Source organism: Leptonychotes weddellii, chromosome 4 (assembly GCF_054177405.1).
Source record: "Leptonychotes weddellii isolate Sample4059 chromosome 4, ASM5417740v2, whole genome shotgun sequence".
NCBI lineage: Eukaryota > Metazoa > Chordata > Mammalia > Carnivora > Phocidae > Leptonychotes > Leptonychotes weddellii.
The window spans coordinates 120,750,314-120,761,439 of record NC_138372.1 but is presented as its reverse complement, the minus strand read 5'-3'; the positions used below and the strand labels follow the sequence as shown (position 1 = coordinate 120,761,439).

The window sequence follows — 11,126 nt, the reverse complement described above, 5'->3', positions numbered from 1 at the left end:
TTTTTTATTCCCTTTGCCTGCAATGCTCTGCTTCCAGTTGGTCACACAGACAAGTACTTTGCATAATTCAGATATCATTTCCAATTTGTCCCTTCGAGAAGGGTTTCCTGAACCACCAAATCTAAAAGATATCCCCTCAGTGCATCACAGAAGTATTTTTTTTCTTTTTAGTAACACTGTCACTTCTCTAATTTATCTTGTTTAATATTATATTGGTTTTCTTTATTTTTCTGACTATTCAATCTGAAATCCATCCAAGATTCTCTCCAGAATGTAAGCACCCCTAAAGCAAGGTCCTTGCCTGTCTGTCCACTGCTTGCTTTTTTTTATTTTTTAAAGATTTTATTTATTTATTTGTTTATTTGACAGGGAGAGAGAGCGAGAGCAGGAACACAAGCAGGGGGAGTGGGAGAGGGAGAAGCAGGCTTCCCGCCAAGCAGGGAGCCTGATGTGAGGCTCGATCCCAGGCCCCTGGGATCATGACCTGAGCCGAAGGCAGCTGCTTAACGACTGAGCCACCCAGGAACCCCAACACTGCTTGCTTTAGAAAAGCGTCTGACATAGTCATTCCTCAGCAAATACTTGTTGACTATATGACTGATTTAATTTCAGAAATGATGATAAAAAATTTACTTATTTCTTTATAAAACCTTTCTAAAAGTGAGAATGAGGATAGCTACAGTGATATAACATTTATAATGAAATCATTTTGACCCAACTTTGCCCTCATTAGGCCTTTATCTGTTTATTTTATGTTTACTCTGAGTAGGAGTGTTCAGATTCCGAACCCTGAATCACTTAGGAAATCATCGAGGGAGGAAAAAAGCTTATTAACAACCTGACCAGCAATGACATTTAAAACTGGAGTCAACTATAACTATCATGGAGGCAATTAAAATACTTGGAGTTTGTAACTAAGGTGGATGCTTTACTATATTACTGTTGCTGTTTTAAGGGTCAGTATGAGCCCTCGGTGTATTAAAACCTATTAATATATGGCTGAAAGATTTTTTTTTTGGTAAGCAAATTAGAAGTAGATGATTACTATCTCTATTATAGGCTGGGTAAACAATATATCTGCTTAAGTGCACTTATTTGAACGGAAAATAGGTAAATATAAAGTATGCTGAAAAGAACTAGGACAAAGGGGCACCTGGGTGGCTCAGTCGTTAAGCGTCTACCTTCGGCTCAGGTCATGATCCCAGGATCCTGGGATCGAGCCCCGCATCGGGCTCCCTGCTCCTCAGGAAGCCTGCTTCTCCCTCTTCCACTCCCCCTGCTTGTGTTCCTGCCCTTGCTATCTCTCTCTCTCTGTCAAATAAATAAATAAAATCTTTAAAAAAAAAAAAAGAACTAGGACAAAGCCCTTGAGCTAAGAAGAAGCTGGTCCTATGTTAAAGGTTAACTACTTCAAAAATAACATTATTTGGGGGAAAATTTTGCCTCTATGCATAATTAAATTTAATCTTAAAAATTTAGAAATATATAACATTTAATAAACTAGGTGCATTTTTAGTAAAATAGTGATATTGATACACTTAGGCTATGATGTGGCTTTCTTAACTAAGATATTATTGTGATTGTGAAGCCACTATTCGAAATAAGCTGCAGTTATTTGGCAGAAAGATCCTATAATAAACATGTTACATCTATTTTAATACCAAGGAACAATTAATAACTTGCAAGTTGGGGCACCTGGGTGGCTCAGTTGGTTAAGCGACTGCCTTCGGCTCAGGTCATGATCCTGGAGTCCCGCATCGGTCTCCCTGCTTGGCAGGGAGTCTGCTTCTCCCTCTGACCCTCACCCTTCTCCTCTCTCTGTTATTCTCTCTCTCTCAAAAAAAAATTAAAAAAAAAACTTGCAAGTTGAAATTCAGTTTATTTATATACATCCTTCTCCAGATTCTCATTAAGTGCTACCCCTGTTTGTTATGTTTTAACAGATGTATAAAACACCAAAGAGGAAATATGTCAAATCAAATTGTTTATTGTCTGATCTTAAAAGATGATCAAGAAGAATAAATGTCCAATGTTTAAATTCTAGGACCTAAAATAAATATTTCAGAAAGACTCTCATCTTTTGTTGATTGCTAAAATACACCACGTAATGTCACTTCCTCACCACTTAATTCACTGTTAAGAAATAATTTCTTGAAAAGAATTGCTTTGTCTGACAAAGATGGAAGGTCTACTGAAATAGGCATTATATATAACATATATATACAATATTTGTATATATTGTAAACAGTACAATATCACTTTGGCAGCACATATACTAAAATTGGAACGATACAGAGAAGATCAGCATGACTTCTTACATGGATGACACACAATTTTGTGACATGTTCCATATTTTTGGTATACATGAAAGTTAAGGGAGTAAATCCTGAGTTCTTATCACAATGAAAATAATTTTTTGTAACTATATGAGATAATAGATGTTAACTAAACTTGTAATTATTTCATGATATATGTAAATCAAATTATTATGCTATACATCTTAAATATATGCAGTGCTGTATATCAATTACATCTCAATAAAACTGGAAATATAGGTTGATTATGCCACAAAAGCACAAACTGAAAGATAAAAAGAATAATAGCAACAAAATAATGTTAGTCTATTTTGTTGAATGCTGAGCTAGTACCTGGTTCTGAACCAGCTACTTTCTCACAAAAACTCTAGGAAGTACTTATATCAATTATACATCTTCCCAATTTACAGACATAGAAAGTGATAATGTTTTCTTAATTGAACCCATAAACACTTATACTAGAAGTGCATAAATATCAGTGGAAGAACTTTATTTCCAAAACTTGACTGGTGGATACGATGTTTTGCGGGGATAATACACTCTTTCTATTACGGCCACAGAAATACTACTTTGGTGAAAAAGAGAATGATTGATTGATTGATTGATTAACTAGTTATGACAACTCTGTTAACCCTCATGTTCAAATCTATTATCAAGAATTGTCCCGGGGCACCTGGGTGGCTCAGTCAGTTAAGTGGCCAACTTTTGATTTTGGCTCAGGTCATGATCTCAGGGTAATAAGATTGAGCCCCACATCCGGCTCCATGCTGGGTGTGGAGCCTGCTTAAACTTCTCTCTCTCTCTCTGTCTCTCGCTCTGCCCCTCCTCCTGTGTTGCTGCTACAGGTTTCAAAATGTTTGTAAGTAAGAAAGAGTGCCCTTGATAAATGCAGTGTTTTACTCTGTCAAAATGTAACAAAACTTTAATAAGTGACAATGGCTAAAGCACAATTAAACATTTTAAGGGCATGGTCTTCGGGTTTTTAACTCCATTATGCCCGTTTTAGTTGCCTTCAAATAGCAGGGAATGAGGTCTTCAAAAGGATCCTAGAAGGTTCTATGTCTATGGTTAAATGCATTTTCCAAAAGATACTCAACAACTGATATTTGTTTATTCTGCTAAGGATCCACACATTACAAATCTAAAGCTAAGTGGCCATTGTCATATTACTCTTGATTTCCATCCTTACAATGAACAAAATAGTGACTGGGGGGCAAGGAGATTTCCAGTTCATAGCTGAATACTAAGAATCACAGAGAAACTTGGTAATATAAGATCTGAGGTAGATTAGTGAAGCAAAAGACCCATAATTGTCATACTAATAACACTCAAATACACGCCTTTCAAAAAAAGGAACAACAAATATTATTAAATATTTTTGACCCTTGAAATGTATGGTATTGCTCTATATAACTCATATATTTACAAGTATATTCTACTCCCCTGGCGGCAGTGATTGGTTCAAAGATGGTCCAATCAGAGGGAAAAATAGATTTATTTATTGGTTGTAGGAAACAGTCTCTTCCTGTATTAAAAAAGAAAGCTATGTAACCCAGGTGCAGCAAACATTTCTGTCTATCAAAAGGGAATCTGGCTAACAGGTGAAACTGCTACAGAGGAGGGGAGAAAAAAATTGCTGAAAAATTGGTTAGGATCACTGGTCAAACCACGTCTGGAGACAGATTAGTTTTAGACTTTTCAGTTGTGTTCAGCTACCCTATTTAATTTGCATTGGATTTTTTTTATCACTCACCACTAAAAATGATTTGGCCTAGTAGTCACCATATCTATTAAAATGATATTTATAGAATCTCCCTCAACTTTGATATGAAGATTATTACTCTAACTTACTTCTGGCACTCAATATATTACTATCTCCATATTCTTTAGTAAGCCTTTCCCTAAAGACACCGGGGTGTCCTGCAACAATCTGTTCCATTTTTTTTTTTTTAATCCTTAGGGAGTTTGTAGCCATTATGATTGAGGCAAGGGAGAGAAGTATTGCATATTGATTTAATGTGATTTAATGTGATCAGCCTTTGCTCAAAAAGAAAATGTTATTGAAAGTAGAAACATTTTCAAGCTAGCCCACAAAAACACCCTCAGTCCTCAAATACTTGGGTTGCCTTTCTTACGCTCCTGCTTCTTATGCCTATGCTCTTAGGGATATTTATATTGGAACTAAACCACACAGCAACTTGACTAGCCTTTGAGAGTTACCTAAACTATTTATACAATCTGCTCATAGAAAATTAAGTTCTGTGTTTCAAAAAAACAGAGTTACTAAAAAATAGATCAATAAGTCTATCTAAAAATATTTTGTAGCTAAAACTAAAATTGATTAAAATGAATAAAGAAGTACTGAGAATGGACTAATATACATATTTTTTTAGGAGAAGGAGGGGAGCTGGAGAGAGGCAGAGGGAGAATCCCAAGCAGGCTTTATGCCCGGCACAGAGCCCGATGTAGGGCTCGATCTCAGGACCCTGATATCATGACCTGAGCCGACATCTAGAGTCTGCAGGCACTTAACCGACTGAGCCACCAGGCACCCCATACATAATGCTTATTTAATTCTACTTTCATAAATTGGTGTTTAGGCTGTCTGAGGAAACTCTAAAATAAAACACAAGTTTATGTACATTTCTACATGTATGTGTACATACACATGTATTTACACCCAAATCTCTGAAGGTAAAGCCCATAGTACTTGCCAGATTTTCAAAGGTTCTAGTATCTAAGAAACATTAAAGATCAAGGGCATAAAACTCAATTTTCATAAGTTCCCTTTTTTTCTTAGAAGTACTACAGTCTATTACATCAGTCTCTAAATAGGAACAAATATTTGGTAGTTCACAAAATCAAACTTCATGTATAGTAATGTGGTTAACAGAGAACGTTCTGGAGTCTGTCTCCTAAGGTTTGAATTTTAGGTCTGCCACAAGTGACCACAGACAAATACTAACTTCTAATTCTATCCTTTTACTTTTTTGTAAATTGGGAAATTTATAGTGCTTACCTTTTAAGTTTATTGTGAGGAATATGGAGAAAATTCATGTAATACATTTAGAATATTGCTTAGTACAAAATGTTTATAAATGAGTTCTTACTATAATACTTTTCTTTTCAGGGGGGAGCACTTGTACAGTTACATATATATGTATATATATATATATACACACACACACATACACATGCACACAATACATATATATGGATTGTGTGTTTATTTATTTTAAAATTGACCTGGATTGTATATTTCTCCAAGATACTAAAACATATATAGAATTTGATATCTTAGATAGAAATTGATATCCTTTATGTCACTCTTAAATGATAAAAATAGTATATGTTTTAAGAATATATATATTTACCCTTTCAATTCACTATGTTTTTATCCTTTGGATAAATATCTAGTAGTGTAATTGCTGGGTCATAGGGTAACTGTATTTTTAACTTTTTGAGGAACCTCCATACTGTTTTCCAGAGTGGCTGCACCAGTTTGCATTCCCACCAACAGTGTAAGAAGGTCCCCTTTCTCCACATCCTCGCCAACATCTGTTGTTTCCTGGGTTGTTAATTTTAGCTATTTTGACTGGTGTGAGGTGGTATCTCATTGTGGTTTTGATTTGTATTTCCCTGATGCCGAGCGATGTTGAGCACTTTTTCATGTGTCTGTTGGCCATTTGGATGTCTTCTTTGGAGAAATGTCTGTTCATATCTTCTGCCCATTTCTTGACTGGGTTTTTGGATAAATAAGATGTGGTAGATCTACAATGGAATATTAGGCAGCCATCAAAAAGAATGAAATCTCGCCATTTGCAATGACGTGGATGAAACTAGAGGGCGTTATGCTAAGTAAGATAAGTCAGTCAGAGAAAGGCAAAGACCATATAATTTCATTCATATGTGGATTTCAAGAAACAAAACAGAGGATCATAGGGGAAGGGAGGGAAAGATAAAATAAGATGAAATCAGAGAGGGAAACAAATAATAAGAGACCCTTAACTCTAGGAAACAAACGGAGGATTGCTGGAGGGGAGGTGGCTTGGGAGAAGGGATAACTGGGTAATGGGTATTAAGGAGGGCACACGATGTGATGAGCACTGGGTGTTACATGCAACTGATGAATCACTAAACTCTACCTCTGAAACTAGTAATACACTATATATTAGCTAACTTGAATTTAAATAGTTTTTAAAAAAAGAATATATATATTCACACACACATATCTGTAGTTAAAATTAATAACCCCATCTTTCTTTCTCTCCCATTGTAAGGAAAAATCTCAGTTCAATCTTCTTCATGTGTGTTTCCTTTACTACTCATAAGAACACTTCATTTCTTGCACTTCTGCACCACCAAATGTGTTGGTCTTTTTTCCCCAAAAGTGATTGTCTGAGACATTGGCTGGGTGTCCTATAATTTAAGTCAATTTTAACAGTACCTGGAGATGGTGTCAAATCCCACAAGTTAATGGCTCCGTCTCACAAGACTGCCCACCTCCCCCAACTTCAGATGCCAGTCACAAGGAGTAGATCCTCAGGTTGCTCACAACTTCTCTCTGATTTGGCTACAAATCGGAGGTTCTCATGACCCTGTCCTCGGCTTCAATTGAGTTGTTAGAGTGGCCCAGAGAACTCAGGGAAATTCTTATGTTTACCAGTTTAGTGAAGGATATGAAAGGATAGAGATGAAGAGACACATAGAGTGAGGTCGGGAGGGTCCTGTAGAGTTGGGGTAGGCTATTCTCAATGTGGATGTGTTCTCCAGCCAAGAAGCAATTCGAGCACATTGGGATTTTATGGAGGCTTCTTCACATTATTACACTGCATTAAATTGTTAATTATTTAATTTAAATAAGTCTTTATAACCCCTTGGGATATTTAATTGGTTATAAGGACTGCTTTTTTGGCTGGGTTTTAGTTATAGTTAGAATTTTAAAAAATCTGGGGATATTGGGGCACCTGGGTGGTTCAGTCAGTTAAGCATCTGCCTTCCTTTGGCACAGATCATGATCCTGGGGTCCTGGGGTCGAGCCCCACATCGGGCTCCCTGCTCAGCGGGGAACCTGCTTCTCCTTCTCCTCCCTGCTCATGTTCTCTCTCCCTATCTCTGCCTCTCTCTCTCAAATAAATAAATAAAAATCTTAAAAAAAAACAAACCTGGGGATATATATGGTTATATACGATGCAGACAGATACATAATGCTGCTTGGTAATTCCTATGATGGGTAAGATATTTAGATGATTATTTAATACCTACTATGTGCCAAGAGCTGGGATGGACTCTGAGAAGATAACATTATAAATTGATTACCTTGAAGATGATTTGTAATCAAATAGCTACAAAATTGTGAATTATAAATTGTTAATATATCTGTGTGAAAGTGTTGTAGAAGCCAAGAAAAAGGTGTGAAGGCTCACAGACAGGGGTTTATGTGAATTTCTTTCTCCAAAGCAAGGCTTTTAATTCCATCGTTGATCTCCCTCATGCTCTCGTCTACGCAGGGGCAGGCTCGTGTAGGGGAAGGTGAAATGGCTGCTATTTACACACCACAACTAATGAATGGGATTCTCTTGGAATTGGGCCAACTGATGGCTCTTTGCAGAGATAGTAATTTGTCTAAATGAAGATAGTTGCCCTGATTAATGAGATAAAAAATATAGAAGTTTGTGAGATTAGATTCTCTGTTAGAAAGGCAACGTTTCATAGATGAAGCATGATTTTGAAATAAAAAAAACACATTTTATTTTCTAGCTGACACCCTGACTCTTACTTGCTGTCAACAAAATAGAGCAAAACTGGTTGTACATGTATCCTCTCTTTCTTAGTCCCCAATTTCTTAGCCACGCCCCTCTCCACGTATGGAAATGTTCACACACAAGAGGAGATGTGACTGAAAGTGAAGGACCCCACACAGTGCAATGGGGATGTGGTAATTCAAGGGAAATGATGAGTAAAAGCAAAGCTAGTGACATATTCCTTGGGAAAAATTTCTTCATTAAATAACAAGTTAGTCAACATATAAATATTTGGTTCCTTATAAGATTCAGACTATATACTCCAGCATTTAATAATTTAAGTACAGATATAAGCCATATGTAAGAAGGAATTAATAAAAGAAACCAATAAATGATTAATGCAAAAATATAAGTGAGATAAATGAGTCTAGTGTACATTACCTAGTACCTTTGCTACTGTTACATGGTAAAGTGTTTTGAACTGATTAATTAGTTTGGGATTGGAGTGGAAAGAGGGTACTTTAGCCAGGATTTGAAAGATTGTTACAATTTTGCTAAGTGGAGGAAACATGGGGGCTATTGTATTCATTCATTCAGTAATTCATCCACTTAGTCAATTAGTATGTAAAAAAAAATTTTTTTGAGCATCTAAGAGGGACATCTAAGTAGTAAAATGGGCTTGTTGCTGTATAGACAGGTGTAAAGCAATTAGAAATGATCTCTGACTACATGGAACCACAAGTTTCATGATAAATATTATGAAATAAATGTGCTATAATATTAAAACAGATAACTTTTAATTTAGAATTCAGGTCACACAGAGAGCTTGTTTGTGAAACAAATACGTAAGACTAGAAAAATGAATAGAGTGCAGGGACCAATATGTTCTCTAAAAACCAAACTTAGGAGCTTTTTCTGGGTTGCTCGACAAAGGTCTCCTATCCAGTGGCCAAATTCAATGACCCTCAGAAAAGTCCTGCTTGTAGGTATGGATGAGCTTCTTCAATTCTCATAGAACATGATATATATGGCTTGGTCATCCTGAAAGCACAGAAACAGGGGCGGCGGTGGGGGAAACTTGTCTGTTGAGTAAAGCCTTCAGTCTCTTGGGCTCCAGAATATCACTGCTTTCACTGAGCAGCATTCTCACAAGTAATTTTGCACAACCAAACTCCTCTTTTCATTTAATACAAATAAGCTTTCATGCTACAATGAGAAACAGATAACCACTTGATTGTCTTCCTCTCTCATACGTTCTCAGGTACAGTTTCACCAAAAACAAACAAACAAACAAACAAATAAATAAATAAAAATTTTAAGGAAAGGTAAATTAATCGATACATTTAAAAGAGAGAGAGAAAAAAATCTCATCCTGTCTCTTTTAGAAGCCCTATAAACCATATCACTGCTCTTACAAATATTTCCTTCAAATAGGAAAATGTGCTAAATAAGCTTATAAATCACATCAGAAATTTACAACAATAATTTGACAAAATCTATTAGAGAAAATCCCTAAGGCGTTCAAGATGATAAAAGCAGGTGCAATACTTGATATGTCATTCAGTAGGGAACTCAGACTTTGAATATGAGAAACATTTCCAGATACCCTAGGCCTTTGTCCAGTCAAGTGTGATACATTTTCTAAGTAATCTAGGCAGGAATGATCTAACCTAAGAATTTTCTTCAATTATATTATTAGTATCAGCAACCATAAAATTACATTGTGTTCTCCATTCTATCACATTTTTTTTTGAAATGCAATGGACTAATATTTACTTCCCATAGATACAAAAATACACAATGGACAGCGAATATAGGTGCTAAAGATGTCATTGGCATGGTATAAATCTAGAGATAGGGAGTCTTCCTTAATGTTATTTTAGGTACCTCCAAAACATCTGATTTAATTAAAAAGTCTCAGAATATGTGCATAGAGGCATTTGTAGGATGGCAATGTCTGCCCTGGGATTCTTTTAATTGTAGAGTCTGTGCAGAGGTGTTTGTGTTGATGAAATCTTGCTTTCATGCCTTTCTGTACAATGCTCTCAATTTCTTTAGATGGAAAGATTTCCATATCTGAAATATAAGGCATTATACCCAATACTACCCAAAGAATGCTATTGTCACAAAACATTACATGGCATCTCCTCCTCAGACATTTTAACTCCTCAGGGAAAAGCAAATGTCATAAAAATCGTGCCAGGTTCACAATAGTGACAATCCAATATGGCTACCTAACTCCTGGCTTCAAATTATGTTTCTGTTTTGTTAACCCAAAGGTTTTTCCCAATGTCCATATTTAATAATGTGACTATTATACATAAATAAAAAAAATAACCTGGAAGCAAATACGAAAAATCAGGAGTATAACAGATGAACAATAACTCGGCTGATGCTTCTAGGTGTTAACAGCTGACATGTAATTAAGCTAACTCTTAGCCTAAGCATTATTATTATTATGTTTTGGTATCTGTGGACTTTTAATTACTTGACATGATGTGTGCCAGTGTGTTATTCAAATACCTCTATTTTCAGTTTCATTGCTTTTTGATATACTTATACTGTCATCTCTTCGGTTAATAATTTAATGTAAAGGTAACCATGGAGAGAGCTTCTAACCTGTATGTCCCTGAATATAAACTTTAATGAAAACGGGTTCAGCAGTTTTGATTCTGTTTTCTGTTGCTTGGAACTGACTAAAAGCCATGACTATTTAGTAAAACTGACCCTTTCGAAAGGAATCCAGCAGAGACCAAATTAGAGACAACTTCTACTTCTTATCTTACAGGTAGTAGTTACACTGAAAATCTGTTGCTAAAAAAAAATCTATTGTTTAGTGTAGCCACCCTTGTTAATTACTTTAGCTGGATCTTCTGGAGGACTTGCCGCGGCCTCCACATCAGCACTTGCTGCTTCACCCTGCACCTTGATGTTATGGAGATGATTTCTTTTCTTAAACCTCATGAACTAGCCTCTGCCAGCTTCACACTTTTCTTCAGCAGCTTCCTCACCTCCCTCAGCCTTCACAGAATTGAAGAGAGTCAGGGCCTTGCTCTGGATTAGACTT

The 11,126-nt window shown here is 36.1% G+C and overlaps 1 non-coding gene across 1 annotated transcript; it reads left to right on the top strand.

The window, feature by feature from the left end:
- Nucleotides 1-2,247: 2,247 nt before the first annotated feature.
- On the top strand, nt 2,248-2,357 carry LOC115940575 (U6 spliceosomal RNA). The gene has a single exon (XR_004075309.1). It is a non-coding gene; the product is annotated as a U6 spliceosomal RNA (small nuclear RNA).
- Nucleotides 2,358-11,126: the final 8,769 nt, after the last annotated feature.